At 41.8% G+C, this 16619-nt stretch overlaps 14 non-coding genes across 14 annotated transcripts; all 14 read left to right on the top strand.

Annotated features, from left to right (window-relative positions):
* The first annotated feature begins 222 nt into the window (after window positions 1-222).
* Window positions 223-294, top strand: TRNAP-UGG (transfer RNA proline (anticodon UGG)). The gene has a single exon. It is a non-coding gene; the product is annotated as a tRNA-Pro (tRNA).
* A 272-nt stretch (window positions 295-566) lies between these two features.
* TRNAV-CAC (transfer RNA valine (anticodon CAC)) lies at window positions 567-639 on the top strand. The gene has a single exon. It is a non-coding gene; the product is annotated as a tRNA-Val (tRNA).
* Window positions 640-2619: 1980 nt separating this feature from the next.
* Window positions 2620-2691, top strand: TRNAP-UGG (transfer RNA proline (anticodon UGG)). The gene has a single exon. It is a non-coding gene; the product is annotated as a tRNA-Pro (tRNA).
* A 272-nt stretch (window positions 2692-2963) lies between these two features.
* Window positions 2964-3036, top strand: TRNAV-CAC (transfer RNA valine (anticodon CAC)). The gene has a single exon. It is a non-coding gene; the product is annotated as a tRNA-Val (tRNA).
* A 1980-nt stretch (window positions 3037-5016) lies between these two features.
* On the top strand, window positions 5017-5088 carry TRNAP-UGG (transfer RNA proline (anticodon UGG)). The gene has a single exon. It is a non-coding gene; the product is annotated as a tRNA-Pro (tRNA).
* A 272-nt stretch (window positions 5089-5360) lies between these two features.
* Window positions 5361-5433, top strand: TRNAV-CAC (transfer RNA valine (anticodon CAC)). The gene has a single exon. It is a non-coding gene; the product is annotated as a tRNA-Val (tRNA).
* A 1980-nt stretch (window positions 5434-7413) lies between these two features.
* TRNAP-UGG (transfer RNA proline (anticodon UGG)) lies at window positions 7414-7485 on the top strand. The gene has a single exon. It is a non-coding gene; the product is annotated as a tRNA-Pro (tRNA).
* Window positions 7486-7757: 272 nt separating this feature from the next.
* Window positions 7758-7830, top strand: TRNAV-CAC (transfer RNA valine (anticodon CAC)). Its single transcript has one exon. It is a non-coding gene; the product is annotated as a tRNA-Val (tRNA).
* Window positions 7831-9810: 1980 nt separating this feature from the next.
* On the top strand, window positions 9811-9882 carry TRNAP-UGG (transfer RNA proline (anticodon UGG)). Its single transcript has one exon. It is a non-coding gene; the product is annotated as a tRNA-Pro (tRNA).
* A 272-nt stretch (window positions 9883-10154) lies between these two features.
* TRNAV-CAC (transfer RNA valine (anticodon CAC)) lies at window positions 10155-10227 on the top strand. Its single transcript has one exon. It is a non-coding gene; the product is annotated as a tRNA-Val (tRNA).
* Window positions 10228-12207: 1980 nt separating this feature from the next.
* On the top strand, window positions 12208-12279 carry TRNAP-UGG (transfer RNA proline (anticodon UGG)). The gene has a single exon. It is a non-coding gene; the product is annotated as a tRNA-Pro (tRNA).
* Window positions 12280-12551: 272 nt separating this feature from the next.
* TRNAV-CAC (transfer RNA valine (anticodon CAC)) lies at window positions 12552-12624 on the top strand. The gene has a single exon. It is a non-coding gene; the product is annotated as a tRNA-Val (tRNA).
* Window positions 12625-14604: 1980 nt separating this feature from the next.
* On the top strand, window positions 14605-14676 carry TRNAP-UGG (transfer RNA proline (anticodon UGG)). Its single transcript has one exon. It is a non-coding gene; the product is annotated as a tRNA-Pro (tRNA).
* Window positions 14677-14948: 272 nt separating this feature from the next.
* On the top strand, window positions 14949-15021 carry TRNAV-CAC (transfer RNA valine (anticodon CAC)). The gene has a single exon. It is a non-coding gene; the product is annotated as a tRNA-Val (tRNA).
* Window positions 15022-16619: the final 1598 nt, after the last annotated feature.

Genomic DNA, 16619 nt, shown 5'->3' with positions numbered 1-16619 from the left:
GAAGAAATATATAAATAAGGGCTGACTTCCTTTAAGACGTGTCCAAAGCTGGGACGGAATAAAAGGAGACACTTGTAAATGATAGTGCTATCGTTTGAGAAAGGGTAAGTTGAGACTGACTTTCATGCGTATTCACAGACCAAGCATCATAAAGATACCAGCATGATCTTCATTGCGGGCTTAGAGCCGGTATTAGCTTTTGAGAGGTAAGAGGATTTTGAGGGCTCGTTGGTCTAGGGGTATGATTCTCGCTTTGGGTGCGAGAGGTCCCGGGTTCAAATCCCGGACGAGCCCTTTTCTTGGTACTCTTTTCAAGTTGTTTTGAAGTTTGCGTTTCAAAACCAACATCAATTTTTTCTTTGCAGTAGTGGATAATTCTTTGCTAGAGTCTCATGCTTCAGCCCTGCCCAGTCTGAGCTAATACCAAACATCTGGTCTTGCATGGCATGTACGAGCGTTCAGCTAGGGATGTCGGGCAGGTTGCATGAAAGAAATCTAAAGCCAGAGGCCCATGGAATAGCCAGTTCGGAGCAGTTTCATTACAGAAAAATCAACTGTAGGTATCTGTTTCTGTAGTGTAGTGGTTATCACGTTCGCCTCACACGCGAAAGGTCCCCGGTTCGAAACCGGGCAGAAACAGTTGTTATATTGTGTTGGCTACAATGTTGATAGGTGCCGTTTTGCCATGGAATTGTCCAAGCCCTGAAGATTATTTCATGCAATCTCGTTCCAAGAAAGGGAATTCTCTCAAAACACTAAAGTAATCGGCGTGTGGATGTATCTGTTGGTTCTCAGACCTTGCTTTCAAAAGAGCCCTGCAATCGGTTCACTGCTCACCTAGAACAAGCATTAACATGGAGAATTGTTGGCACCAACAGGAATCTTATTTTAGTGGAGTGTTTCTGGCTTTGAGTGCAGAGGCCCTCGGCTCAATTCCAAGATGATCCTTCTCAGGGTGATGATACAAATGCATTGTCACCTTTACGTTTAATGTCAGAATCATTTATTTCCAGTTGGTGGTGTAAGAATGTTTGCAACAGTATGGCGATTTTTCCTAGCCATGCATGAATGAAAGCATATCACTGGCCTTTAGGTGTTTTTCTAATACATTGATATTTGCATCTTCCTTCCTAGCCTGCATGTTTGACTATCTTACAGGCTGCATGTAATAAGTATCACATCAGGGCCCTTCTTCTACTCAATTCACAACTGTTCTATCACGACATAGATAAGAAAGCTGCATCTGCTTTTGTTGTGTAGTGGTAATCAGGTTTACCTGACGTGTGAAAGCCCCATGCTTTGAAAGTACACAGTAACAAAGAAACCGATGACTTTTATAAAAAGGTGTCATGTGTGTCTCTTACTTTGCACAAAAAGTGCCAGAGATGACTTCATTTGCAGTCACTTGAAAAGTAGGGATTCTCCAATAAATGGTAAATGGTTGAAACAAATCTGAAGAAATGCATGACATACCTGTGTGTGTGTGTGTATGCATGTATGTATATATAGGGAGAGAGAGAGCGTCAATATAAACAGACTTTATTTCAATCAAGCTGTCTTTTCTATCCTTCAGGAGCAGAATGTTCTGATCATCAGCGCTCCAGAATGTAGTGTTTTCTTGGCAAGCATCACATATTGTGATGTGTTAGCTAAAAGTTCCATATCCTAGAGACTGATATATTCCTCTGTACTTGTACCTTGGGGATTCATCAAAACCTGGCATCATAAGCAGCTTTCTACTGCCACAGACTGGACAGCGAAACAATTTAAAATATCCCAGAAAAAGAAAATAAGCATGCTTAATCAGAGCTTTCTGGACAGGAAGGACATTTGAGCAAGTGAGGAATAAGCACTGCTTTTGTTAATTTGCATAGGCAGAATAGAGACTTCTGGGAAAAGGCCGAAATTACAGTCACAGAAAATGGCTGCATCTATAGAGAACGCTAAGAAGTGTTGGCAGCTTTTCCTCTGACCCTGGCCACTTTTACAAGCAATCCTATGATAGTCAGCAGGACCCACCCTAAAAAGGAAGGGGCATCCACTTGGACCCTTTCCACCTTTTCTAAATCTCGCCTGATCGAGCCTGATTGAGCACTGATTGAGCAGATAAGCACATGTCATTCTCATTTCAGAAAGGTATTGGTTAGCTTGCTGCTAGCAGCTCAGTTATGTTATGATGTTAGAGGCTATGCAAGGAATGCTTTAGTCCAGCGATATGCAGTTTTTAATGCGCCTTGCATTCAGCAGGAAGATCTTTAGCTTGAATCTGTGGCCTAGGTATTCACCTTGGTATTTCTTTTGGCACAAAGTGAAGGAGTATTTAAAAGAAAATGCACAATGTGTTTCTTATGTTGTTATGAACAACTTGTTACTCTTTCTCATTAAGCTTCAGCCACTGAAGAAATATATAAATAAGGGCTGACTTCCTTTAAGACGTGTCCAAAGCTGGGACGGAATAAAAGGAGACACTTGTAAATGATAGTGCTATCGTTTGAGAAAGGGTAAGTTGAGACTGACTTTCATGCGTATTCACAGACCAAGCATCATAAAGATACCAGCATGATCTTCATTGCGGGCTTAGAGCCGGTATTAGCTTTTGAGAGGTAAGAGGATTTTGAGGGCTCGTTGGTCTAGGGGTATGATTCTCGCTTTGGGTGCGAGAGGTCCCGGGTTCAAATCCCGGACGAGCCCTTTTCTTGGTACTCTTTTCAAGTTGTTTTGAAGTTTGCGTTTCAAAACCAACATCAATTTTTTCTTTGCAGTAGTGGATAATTCTTTGCTAGAGTCTCATGCTTCAGCCCTGCCCAGTCTGAGCTAATACCAAACATCTGGTCTTGCATGGCATGTACGAGCGTTCAGCTAGGGATGTCGGGCAGGTTGCATGAAAGAAATCTAAAGCCAGAGGCCCATGGAATAGCCAGTTCGGAGCAGTTTCATTACAGAAAAATCAACTGTAGGTATCTGTTTCTGTAGTGTAGTGGTTATCACGTTCGCCTCACACGCGAAAGGTCCCCGGTTCGAAACCGGGCAGAAACAGTTGTTATATTGTGTTGGCTACAATGTTGATAGGTGCCGTTTTGCCATGGAATTGTCCAAGCCCTGAAGATTATTTCATGCAATCTCGTTCCAAGAAAGGGAATTCTCTCAAAACACTAAAGTAATCGGCGTGTGGATGTATCTGTTGGTTCTCAGACCTTGCTTTCAAAAGAGCCCTGCAATCGGTTCACTGCTCACCTAGAACAAGCATTAACATGGAGAATTGTTGGCACCAACAGGAATCTTATTTTAGTGGAGTGTTTCTGGCTTTGAGTGCAGAGGCCCTCGGCTCAATTCCAAGATGATCCTTCTCAGGGTGATGATACAAATGCATTGTCACCTTTACGTTTAATGTCAGAATCATTTATTTCCAGTTGGTGGTGTAAGAATGTTTGCAACAGTATGGCGATTTTTCCTAGCCATGCATGAATGAAAGCATATCACTGGCCTTTAGGTGTTTTTCTAATACATTGATATTTGCATCTTCCTTCCTAGCCTGCATGTTTGACTATCTTACAGGCTGCATGTAATAAGTATCACATCAGGGCCCTTCTTCTACTCAATTCACAACTGTTCTATCACGACATAGATAAGAAAGCTGCATCTGCTTTTGTTGTGTAGTGGTAATCAGGTTTACCTGACGTGTGAAAGCCCCATGCTTTGAAAGTACACAGTAACAAAGAAACCGATGACTTTTATAAAAAGGTGTCATGTGTGTCTCTTACTTTGCACAAAAAGTGCCAGAGATGACTTCATTTGCAGTCACTTGAAAAGTAGGGATTCTCCAATAAATGGTAAATGGTTGAAACAAATCTGAAGAAATGCATGACATACCTGTGTGTGTGTGTGTATGCATGTATGTATATATAGGGAGAGAGAGAGCGTCAATATAAACAGACTTTATTTCAATCAAGCTGTCTTTTCTATCCTTCAGGAGCAGAATGTTCTGATCATCAGCGCTCCAGAATGTAGTGTTTTCTTGGCAAGCATCACATATTGTGATGTGTTAGCTAAAAGTTCCATATCCTAGAGACTGATATATTCCTCTGTACTTGTACCTTGGGGATTCATCAAAACCTGGCATCATAAGCAGCTTTCTACTGCCACAGACTGGACAGCGAAACAATTTAAAATATCCCAGAAAAAGAAAATAAGCATGCTTAATCAGAGCTTTCTGGACAGGAAGGACATTTGAGCAAGTGAGGAATAAGCACTGCTTTTGTTAATTTGCATAGGCAGAATAGAGACTTCTGGGAAAAGGCCGAAATTACAGTCACAGAAAATGGCTGCATCTATAGAGAACGCTAAGAAGTGTTGGCAGCTTTTCCTCTGACCCTGGCCACTTTTACAAGCAATCCTATGATAGTCAGCAGGACCCACCCTAAAAAGGAAGGGGCATCCACTTGGACCCTTTCCACCTTTTCTAAATCTCGCCTGATCGAGCCTGATTGAGCACTGATTGAGCAGATAAGCACATGTCATTCTCATTTCAGAAAGGTATTGGTTAGCTTGCTGCTAGCAGCTCAGTTATGTTATGATGTTAGAGGCTATGCAAGGAATGCTTTAGTCCAGCGATATGCAGTTTTTATTGCGCCTTGCATTCAGCAGGAAGATCTTTAGCTTGAATCTGTGGCCTAGGTATTCACCTTGGTATTTCTTTTGGCACAAAGTGAAGGAGTATTTAAGAGAAAATGCACAATGTGTTTCTTATGTTGTTATGAACAACTTGTTACTCTTTCTCATTAAGCTTCAGCCACTGAAGAAATATATAAATAAGGGCTGACTTCCTGTAAGACGTGTCCAAAGCTGGGACGGAATAAAAGGAGACACTTGTAAATGATAGTGCTATCGTTTGAGAAAGGGTAAGTTGAGACTGACTTTCATGCGTATTCACAGACCAAGCATCATAAAGATACCAGCATGATCTTCATTGCGGGCTTAGAGCCGGTATTAGCTTTTGAGAGGTAAGAGGATTTTGAGGGCTCGTTGGTCTAGGGGTATGATTCTCGCTTTGGGTGCGAGAGGTCCCGGGTTCAAATCCCGGACGAGCCCTTTTCTTGGTACTCTTTTCAAGTTGTTTTGAAGTTTGCGTTTCAAAACCAACATCAATTTTTTCTTTGCAGTAGTGGATAATTCTTTGCTAGAGTCTCATGCTTCAGCCCTGCCCAGTCTGAGCTAATACCAAACATCTGGTCTTGCATGGCATGTACGAGCGTTCAGCTAGGGATGTCGGGCAGGTTGCATGAAAGAAATCTAAAGCCAGAGGCCCATGGAATAGCCAGTTCGGAGCAGTTTCATTACAGAAAAATCAACTGTAGGTATCTGTTTCTGTAGTGTAGTGGTTATCACGTTCGCCTCACACGCGAAAGGTCCCCGGTTCGAAACCGGGCAGAAACAGTTGTTATATTGTGTTGGCTACAATGTTGATAGGTGCCGTTTTGCCATGGAATTGTCCAAGCCCTGAAGATTATTTCATGCAATCTCGTTCCAAGAAAGGGAATTCTCTCAAAACACTAAAGTAATCGGCGTGTGGATGTATCTGTTGGTTCTCAGACCTTGCTTTCAAAAGAGCCCTGCAATCGGTTCACTGCTCACCTAGAACAAGCATTAACATGGAGAATTGTTGGCACCAACAGGAATCTTATTTTAGTGGAGTGTTTCTGGCTTTGAGTGCAGAGGCCCTCGGCTCAATTCCAAGATGATCCTTCTCAGGGTGATGATACAAATGCATTGTCACCTTTACGTTTAATGTCAGAATCATTTATTTCCAGTTGGTGGTGTAAGAATGTTTGCAACAGTATGGCGATTTTTCCTAGCCATGCATGAATGAAAGCATATCACTCGCCTTTAGGTGTTTTTCTAATACATTGATATTTGCATCTTCCTTCCTAGCCTGCATGTTTGACTATCTTACAGGCTGCATGTAATAAGTATCACATCAGGGCCCTTCTTCTACTCAATTCACAACTGTTCTATCACGACATAGATAAGAAAGCTGCATCTGCTTTTGTTGTGTAGTGGTAATCAGGTTTACCTGACGTGTGAAAGCCCCATGCTTTGAAAGTACACAGTAACAAAGAAACCGATGACTTTTATAAAAAGGTGTCATGTGTGTCTCTTACTTTGCACAAAAAGTGCCAGAGATGACTTCATTTGCAGTCACTTGAAAAGTAGGGATTCTCCAATAAATGGTAAATGGTTGAAACAAATCTGAAGAAATGCATGACATACCTGTGTGTGTGTGTGTATGCATGTATGTATATATAGGGAGAGAGAGAGCGTCAATATAAACAGACTTTATTTCAATCAAGCTGTCTTTTCTATCCTTCAGGAGCAGAATGTTCTGATCATCAGCGCTCCAGAATGTAGTGTTTTCTTGGCAAGCATCACATATTGTGATGTGTTAGCTAAAAGTTCCATATCCTAGAGACTGATATATTCCTCTGTACTTGTACCTTGGGGATTCATCAAAACCTGGCATCATAAGCAGCTTTCTACTGCCACAGACTGGACAGCGAAACAATTTAAAATATCCCAGAAAAAGAAAATAAGCATGCTTAATCAGAGCTTTCTGGACAGGAAGGACATTTGAGCAAGTGAGGAATAAGCACTGCTTTTGTTAATTTGCATAGGCAGAATAGAGACTTCTGGGAAAAGGCCGAAATTACAGTCACAGAAAATGGCTGCATCTATAGAGAACGCTAAGAAGTGTTGGCAGCTTTTCCTCTGACCCTGGCCACTTTTACAAGCAATCCTATGATAGTCAGCAGGACCCACCCTAAAAAGGAAGGGGCATCCACTTGGACCCTTTCCACCTTTTCTAAATCTCGCCTGATCGAGCCTGATTGAGCACTGATTGAGCAGATAAGCACATGTCATTCTCATTTCAGAAAGGTATTGGTTAGCTTGCTGCTAGCAGCTCAGTTATGTTATGATGTTAGAGGCTATGCAAGGAATGCTTTAGTCCAGCGATATGCAGTTTTTATTGCGCCTTGCATTCAGCAGGAAGATCTTTAGCTTGAATCTGTGGCCTAGGTATTCACCTTGGTATTTCTTTTGGCACAAAGTGAAGGAGTATTTAAGAGAAAATGCACAATGTGTTTCTTATGTTGTTATGAACAACTTGTTACTCTTTCTCATTAAGCTTCAGCCACTGAAGAAATATATAAATAAGGGCTGACTTCCTGTAAGACGTGTCCAAAGCTGGGACGGAATAAAAGGAGACACTTGTAAATGATAGTGCTATCGTTTGAGAAAGGGTAAGTTGAGACTGACTTTCATGCGTATTCACAGACCAAGCATCATAAAGATACCAGCATGATCTTCATTGCGGGCTTAGAGCCGGTATTAGCTTTTGAGAGGTAAGAGGATTTTGAGGGCTCGTTGGTCTAGGGGTATGATTCTCGCTTTGGGTGCGAGAGGTCCCGGGTTCAAATCCCGGACGAGCCCTTTTCTTGGTACTCTTTTCAAGTTGTTTTGAAGTTTGCGTTTCAAAACCAACATCAATTTTTTCTTTGCAGTAGTGGATAATTCTTTGCTAGAGTCTCATGCTTCAGCCCTGCCCAGTCTGAGCTAATACCAAACATCTGGTCTTGCATGGCATGTACGAGCGTTCAGCTAGGGATGTCGGGCAGGTTGCATGAAAGAAATCTAAAGCCAGAGGCCCATGGAATAGCCAGTTCGGAGCAGTTTCATTACAGAAAAATCAACTGTAGGTATCTGTTTCTGTAGTGTAGTGGTTATCACGTTCGCCTCACACGCGAAAGGTCCCCGGTTCGAAACCGGGCAGAAACAGTTGTTATATTGTGTTGGCTACAATGTTGATAGGTGCCGTTTTGCCATGGAATTGTCCAAGCCCTGAAGATTATTTCATGCAATCTCGTTCCAAGAAAGGGAATTCTCTCAAAACACTAAAGTAATCGGCGTGTGGATGTATCTGTTGGTTCTCAGACCTTGCTTTCAAAAGAGCCCTGCAATCGGTTCACTGCTCACCTAGAACAAGCATTAACATGGAGAATTGTTGGCACCAACAGGAATCTTATTTTAGTGGAGTGTTTCTGGCTTTGAGTGCAGAGGCCCTCGGCTCAATTCCAAGATGATCCTTCTCAGGGTGATGATACAAATGCATTGTCACCTTTACGTTTAATGTCAGAATCATTTATTTCCAGTTGGTGGTGTAAGAATGTTTGCAACAGTATGGCGATTTTTCCTAGCCATGCATGAATGAAAGCATATCACTCGCCTTTAGGTGTTTTTCTAATACATTGATATTTGCATCTTCCTTCCTAGCCTGCATGTTTGACTATCTTACAGGCTGCATGTAATAAGTATCACATCAGGGCCCTTCTTCTACTCAATTCACAACTGTTCTATCACGACATAGATAAGAAAGCTGCATCTGCTTTTGTTGTGTAGTGGTAATCAGGTTTACCTGACGTGTGAAAGCCCCATGCTTTGAAAGTACACAGTAACAAAGAAACCGATGACTTTTATAAAAAGGTGTCATGTGTGTCTCTTACTTTGCACAAAAAGTGCCAGAGATGACTTCATTTGCAGTCACTTGAAAAGTAGGGATTCTCCAATAAATGGTAAATGGTTGAAACAAATCTGAAGAAATGCATGACATACCTGTGTGTGTGTGTGTATGCATGTATGTATATATAGGGAGAGAGAGAGCGTCAATATAAACAGACTTTATTTCAATCAAGCTGTCTTTTCTATCCTTCAGGAGCAGAATGTTCTGATCATCAGCGCTCCAGAATGTAGTGTTTTCTTGGCAAGCATCACATATTGTGATGTGTTAGCTAAAAGTTCCATATCCTAGAGACTGATATATTCCTCTGTACTTGTACCTTGGGGATTCATCAAAACCTGGCATCATAAGCAGCTTTCTACTGCCACAGACTGGACAGCGAAACAATTTAAAATATCCCAGAAAAAGAAAATAAGCATGCTTAATCAGAGCTTTCTGGACAGGAAGGACATTTGAGCAAGTGAGGAATAAGCACTGCTTTTGTTAATTTGCATAGGCAGAATAGAGACTTCTGGGAAAAGGCCGAAATTACAGTCACAGAAAATGGCTGCATCTATAGAGAACGCTAAGAAGTGTTGGCAGCTTTTCCTCTGACCCTGGCCACTTTTACAAGCAATCCTATGATAGTCAGCAGGACCCACCCTAAAAAGGAAGGGGCATCCACTTGGACCCTTTCCACCTTTTCTAAATCTCGCCTGATCGAGCCTGATTGAGCACTGATTGAGCAGATAAGCACATGTCATTCTCATTTCAGAAAGGTATTGGTTAGCTTGCTGCTAGCAGCTCAGTTATGTTATGATGTTAGAGGCTATGCAAGGAATGCTTTAGTCCAGCGATATGCAGTTTTTAATGCGCCTTGCATTCAGCAGGAAGATCTTTAGCTTGAATCTGTGGCCTAGGTATTCACCTTGGTATTTCTTTTGGCACAAAGTGAAGGAGTATTTGAGAGAAAATGCACAATGTGTTTCTTATGTTGTTATGAACAACTTGTTACTCTTTCTCATTAAGCTTCAGCCACTGAAGAAATATATAAATAAGGGCTGACTTCCTGTAAGACGTGTCCAAAGCTGGGACGGAATAAAAGGAGACACTTGTAAATGATAGTGCTATCGTTTGAGAAAGGGTAAGTTGAGACTGACTTTCATGCGTATTCACAGACCAAGCATCATAAAGATACCAGCATGATCTTCATTGCGGGCTTAGAGCCGGTATTAGCTTTTGAGAGGTAAGAGGATTTTGAGGGCTCGTTGGTCTAGGGGTATGATTCTCGCTTTGGGTGCGAGAGGTCCCGGGTTCAAATCCCGGACGAGCCCTTTTCTTGGTACTCTTTTCAAGTTGTTTTGAAGTTTGCGTTTCAAAACCAACATCAATTTTTTCTTTGCAGTAGTGGATAATTCTTTGCTAGAGTCTCATGCTTCAGCCCTGCCCAGTCTGAGCTAATACCAAACATCTGGTCTTGCATGGCATGTACGAGCGTTCAGCTAGGGATGTCGGGCAGGTTGCATGAAAGAAATCTAAAGCCAGAGGCCCATGGAATAGCCAGTTCGGAGCAGTTTCATTACAGAAAAATCAACTGTAGGTATCTGTTTCTGTAGTGTAGTGGTTATCACGTTCGCCTCACACGCGAAAGGTCCCCGGTTCGAAACCGGGCAGAAACAGTTGTTATATTGTGTTGGCTACAATGTTGATAGGTGCCGTTTTGCCATGGAATTGTCCAAGCCCTGAAGATTATTTCATGCAATCTCGTTCCAAGAAAGGGAATTCTCTCAAAACACTAAAGTAATCGGCGTGTGGATGTATCTGTTGGTTCTCAGACCTTGCTTTCAAAAGAGCCCTGCAATCGGTTCACTGCTCACCTAGAACAAGCATTAACATGGAGAATTGTTGGCACCAACAGGAATCTTATTTTAGTGGAGTGTTTCTGGCTTTGAGTGCAGAGGCCCTCGGCTCAATTCCAAGATGATCCTTCTCAGGGTGATGATACAAATGCATTGTCACCTTTACGTTTAATGTCAGAATCATTTATTTCCAGTTGGTGGTGTAAGAATGTTTGCAACAGTATGGCGATTTTTCCTAGCCATGCATGAATGAAAGCATATCACTCGCCTTTAGGTGTTTTTCTAATACATTGATATTTGCATCTTCCTTCCTAGCCTGCATGTTTGACTATCTTACAGGCTGCATGTAATAAGTATCACATCAGGGCCCTTCTTCTACTCAATTCACAACTGTTCTATCACGACATAGATAAGAAAGCTGCATCTGCTTTTGTTGTGTAGTGGTAATCAGGTTTACCTGACGTGTGAAAGCCCCATGCTTTGAAAGTACACAGTAACAAAGAAACCGATGACTTTTATAAAAAGGTGTCATGTGTGTCTCTTACTTTGCACAAAAAGTGCCAGAGATGACTTCATTTGCAGTCACTTGAAAAGTAGGGATTCTCCAATAAATGGTAAATGGTTGAAACAAATCTGAAGAAATGCATGACATACCTGTGTGTGTGTGTGTATGCATGTATGTATATATAGGGAGAGAGAGAGCGTCAATATAAACAGACTTTATTTCAATCAAGCTGTCTTTTCTATCCTTCAGGAGCAGAATGTTCTGATCATCAGCGCTCCAGAATGTAGTGTTTTCTTGGCAAGCATCACATATTGTGATGTGTTAGCTAAAAGTTCCATATCCTAGAGACTGATATATTCCTCTGTACTTGTACCTTGGGGATTCATCAAAACCTGGCATCATAAGCAGCTTTCTACTGCCACAGACTGGACAGCGAAACAATTTAAAATATCCCAGAAAAAGAAAATAAGCATGCTTAATCAGAGCTTTCTGGACAGGAAGGACATTTGAGCAAGTGAGGAATAAGCACTGCTTTTGTTAATTTGCATAGGCAGAATAGAGACTTCTGGGAAAAGGCCGAAATTACAGTCACAGAAAATGGCTGCATCTATAGAGAACGCTAAGAAGTGTTGGCAGCTTTTCCTCTGACCCTGGCCACTTTTACAAGCAATCCTATGATAGTCAGCAGGACCCACCCTAAAAAGGAAGGGGCATCCACTTGGACCCTTTCCACCTTTTCTAAATCTCGCCTGATCGAGCCTGATTGAGCACTGATTGAGCAGATAAGCACATGTCATTCTCATTTCAGAAAGGTATTGGTTAGCTTGCTGCTAGCAGCTCAGTTATGTTATGATGTTAGAGGCTATGCAAGGAATGCTTTAGTCCAGCGATATGCAGTTTTTATTGCGCCTTGCATTCAGCAGGAAGATCTTTAGCTTGAATCTGTGGCCTAGGTATTCACCTTGGTATTTCTTTTGGCACAAAGTGAAGGAGTATTTAAGAGAAAATGCACAATGTGTTTCTTATGTTGTTATGAACAACTTGTTACTCTTTCTCATTAAGCTTCAGCCACTGAAGAAATATATAAATAAGGGCTGACTTCCTGTAAGACGTGTCCAAAGCTGGGACGGAATAAAAGGAGACACTTGTAAATGATAGTGCTATCGTTTGAGAAAGGGTAAGTTGAGACTGACTTTCATGCGTATTCACAGACCAAGCATCATAAAGATACCAGCATGATCTTCATTGCGGGCTTAGAGCCGGTATTAGCTTTTGAGAGGTAAGAGGATTTTGAGGGCTCGTTGGTCTAGGGGTATGATTCTCGCTTTGGGTGCGAGAGGTCCCGGGTTCAAATCCCGGACGAGCCCTTTTCTTGGTACTCTTTTCAAGTTGTTTTGAAGTTTGCGTTTCAAAACCAACATCAATTTTTTCTTTGCAGTAGTGGATAATTCTTTGCTAGAGTCTCATGCTTCAGCCCTGCCCAGTCTGAGCTAATACCAAACATCTGGTCTTGCATGGCATGTACGAGCGTTCAGCTAGGGATGTCGGGCAGGTTGCATGAAAGAAATCTAAAGCCAGAGGCCCATGGAATAGCCAGTTCGGAGCAGTTTCATTACAGAAAAATCAACTGTAGGTATCTGTTTCTGTAGTGTAGTGGTTATCACGTTCGCCTCACACGCGAAAGGTCCCCGGTTCGAAACCGGGCAGAAACAGTTGTTATATTGTGTTGGCTACAATGTTGATAGGTGCCGTTTTGCCATGGAATTGTCCAAGCCCTGAAGATTATTTCATGCAATCTCGTTCCAAGAAAGGGAATTCTCTCAAAACACTAAAGTAATCGGCGTGTGGATGTATCTGTTGGTTCTCAGACCTTGCTTTCAAAAGAGCCCTGCAATCGGTTCACTGCTCACCTAGAACAAGCATTAACATGGAGAATTGTTGGCACCAACAGGAATCTTATTTTAGTGGAGTGTTTCTGGCTTTGAGTGCAGAGGCCCTCGGCTCAATTCCAAGATGATCCTTCTCAGGGTGATGATACAAATGCATTGTCACCTTTACGTTTAATGTCAGAATCATTTATTTCCAGTTGGTGGTGTAAGAATGTTTGCAACAGTATGGCGATTTTTCCTAGCCATGCATGAATGAAAGCATATCACTGGCCTTTAGGTGTTTTTCTAATACATTGATATTTGCATCTTCCTTCCTAGCCTGCATGTTTGACTATCTTACAGGCTGCATGTAATAAGTATCACATCAGGGCCCTTCTTCTACTCAATTCACAACTGTTCTATCACGACATAGATAAGAAAGCTGCATCTGCTTTTGTTGTGTAGTGGTAATCAGGTTTACCTGACGTGTGAAAGCCCCATGCTTTGAAAGTACACAGTAACAAAGAAACCGATGACTTTTATAAAAAGGTGTCATGTGTGTCTCTTACTTTGCACAAAAAGTGCCAGAGATGACTTCATTTGCAGTCACTTGAAAAGTAGGGATTCTCCAATAAATGGTAAATGGTTGAAACAAATCTGAAGAAATGCATGACATACCTGTGTGTGTGTGTGTATGCATGTATGTATATATAGGGAGAGAGAGAGCGTCAATATAAACAGACTTTATTTCAATCAAGCTGTCTTTTCTATCCTTCAGGAGCAGAATGTTCTGATCATCAGCGCTCCAGAATGTAGTGTTTTCTTGGCAAGCATCACATATTGTGATGTGTTAGCTAAAAGTTCCATATCCTAGAGACTGATATATTCCTCTGTACTTGTACCTTGGGGATTCATCAAAACCTGGCATCATAAGCAGCTTTCTACTGCCACAGACTGGACAGCGAAACAATTTAAAATATCCCAGAAAAAGAAAATAAGCATGCTTAATCAGAGCTTTCTGGACAGGAAGGACATTTGAGCAAGTGAGGAATAAGCACTGCTTTTGTTAATTTGCATAGGCAGAATAGAGACTTCTGGGAAAAGGCCGAAATTACAGTCACAGAAAATGGCTGCATCTATAGAGAACGCTAAGAAGTGTTGGCAGCTTTTCCTCTGACCCTGGCCACTTTTACAAGCAATCCTATGATAGTCAGCAGGACCCACCCTAAAAAGGAAGGGGCATCCACTTGGACCCTTTCCACCTTTTCTAAATCTCGCCTGATCGAGCCTGATTGAGCACTGATTGAGCAGATAAGCACATGTCATTCTCATTTCAGAAAGGTATTGGTTAGCTTGCTGCTAGCAGCTCAGTTATGTTATGATGTTAGAGGCTATGCAAGGAATGCTTTAGTCCAGCGATATGCAGTTTTTATTGCGCCTTGCATTCAGCAGGAAGATCTTTAGCTTGAATCTGTGGCCTAGGTATTCACCTTGGTATTTCTTTTGGCACAAAGTGAAGGAGTATTTGAGAGAAAATGCACAATGTGTTTCTTATGTTGTTATGAACAACTTGTTACTCTTTCTCATTAAGCTTCAGCCACTGCAGAAATATATAAATAAGGGCTGACTTCCTGTAAGACGTGTCCAAAGCTGGGACGGAATAAAAGGAGACACTTGTAAATGATAGTGCTATCGTTTGAGAAAGGGTAAGTTGAGACTGACTTTCATGCGTATTCACAGACCAAGCATCATAAAGATACCAGCATGATCTTCATTGCGGGCTTAGAGCCGGTATTAGCTTTTGAGAGGTAAGAGAATTTTGAGGGCTCGTTGGTCTAGGGGTATGATTCTCGCTTTGGGTGCGAGAGGTCCCGGGTTCAAATCCCGGACGAGCCCTTTTCTTGGTACTCTTTTCAAGTTGTTTTGAAGTTTGCGTTTCAAAACCAACATCAATTTTTTCTTTGCAGTAGTGGATAATTCTTTGCTAGAGTCTCATGCTTCAGCCCTGCCCAGTCTGAGCTAATACCAAACATCTGGTCTTGCATGGCATGTACGAGCGTTCAGCTAGGGATGTCGGGCAGGTTGCATGAAAGAAATCTAAAGCCAGAGGCCCATGGAATAGCCAGTACGGAGCAGTTTCATTACAGAAAAATCAACTGTAGGTATCTGTTTCTGTAGTGTAGTGGTTATCACGTTCGCCTCACACGCGAAAGGTCCCCGGTTCGAAACCGGGCAGAAACAGTTGTTATATTGTGTTGGCTACAATGTTGATAGGTGCCGTTTTGCCATGGAATTGTCCAAGCCCTGAAGATTATTTCATGCAATCTCGTTCCAAGAAAGGGAATTCTCTCAAAACACTAAAGTAATCGGCGTGTGGATGTATCTGTTGGTTCTCAGACCTTGCTTTCAAAAGAGCCCTGCAATCGGTTCACTGCTCACCTAGAACAAGCATTAACATGGAGAATTGTTGGCACCAACAGGAATCTTATTTTAGTGGAGTGTTTCTGGCTTTGAGTGCAGAGGCCCTCGGCTCAATTCCAAGATGATCCTTCTCAAGGTGATGATACAAATGCATTGTCACCTTTACGTTTAATGTCAGAATCATTTATTTCCAGTTGGTGGTGTAAGAATGTTTGCAACAGTATGGCGATTTTTCCTAGCCATGCATGCATGAAAGCATATCACTCGCCTTTAGGTGTTTTTCTAATACATTGATATTTGCATCTTCCTTCTTAGCCTGCATGTTTGACTATCTTACAGGCTGCATGTAATAAGTATCACATCAGGGCCCTTCTTCTACTCAATTCACAACTGTTCTGTCACGACATAGATAAGAAAGCTGCATCTGCTTTTGTTGTGTAGTGGTAATCAGGTTTACCTGACGTGTGAAAGCCCCATGCTTTGAAAGTACACAGTAACAAAGAAACTGATGACTTTTATAAAAAGGTGTCATGTGTGTCTCTTACTTTGCACAAAAAGTGCCAGAGATGACTTCATTTGCAGTCACTTGAAAAGTAGGGATTCTCCAATAAATGGTAAATGGTTGAAACAAATCTGAAGAAATGCATGACATACCTGTGTGTGTGTGTGTACGCATGTATGTATATATAGGGAGAGAGAGAGCGTCAATATAAACAGACTTTATTTCAATCAAGCTGTCTTTTCTATCCTTCAGGAGCAGAATGTTCTGATCATCAGCGCTCCAGAATGTAGTGTTTTCTTGGCAAGCATCACATATTGTGATGTGTTAGCTAAAAGTTCCATATCCTAGAGACTGATATATTCCTCTGTACTTGTACCTTGGGGATTCATCAAAACCTGGCATCATAAGCAGCTTTCTACTGCCACAGACTGGACAGCGAAACAATTTAAAATATCCCAGAAAAAGAAAATAAGCATGCTTAATCAGAGCTTTCTGGACAGGAAGGACATTTGAGCAAGTGAGGAATAAGCACTGCTTTTGTTAATTTGCATAGGCAGAATAGAGACTTCTGGGAAAAGGCCGAAATTACAGTCACAGAAAATGGCTGCATCTATAGAGAACGCTAAGAAGTGTTGGCAGCTTTTCCTCTGACCATGGCCACTTTTACAAGCAATCCTATGATAGTCAGCAGGACCCACCCTAAAAAGGAAGGGGCATCCACTTGGACCCTTTCCACCTTTTCTAAATCTCGCCTGATCGAGCCTGATTGAGCACTGATTGAGCAGATAAGCACATGTCATTCTCATTTCAGAAAGGTATTGGTTAGCTTGCTGCTAGCAGCTCAGTTATGTTATGATGTTAGAGGCTATGCAAGGAATGCTTTAGTCCAGCGATATGCAGTTTTTAATGCGCCTTG

The sequence above is a fragment of the Triturus cristatus genome, chromosome 8 (genome assembly GCF_964204655.1).
Source record: "Triturus cristatus chromosome 8, aTriCri1.1, whole genome shotgun sequence".
Classification (NCBI taxonomy): domain Eukaryota; kingdom Metazoa; phylum Chordata; class Amphibia; order Caudata; family Salamandridae; genus Triturus; species Triturus cristatus.
The sequence above is the reverse complement of the archived record's forward strand: the minus strand, read 5'-3'. Positions and strand labels throughout refer to the sequence as shown.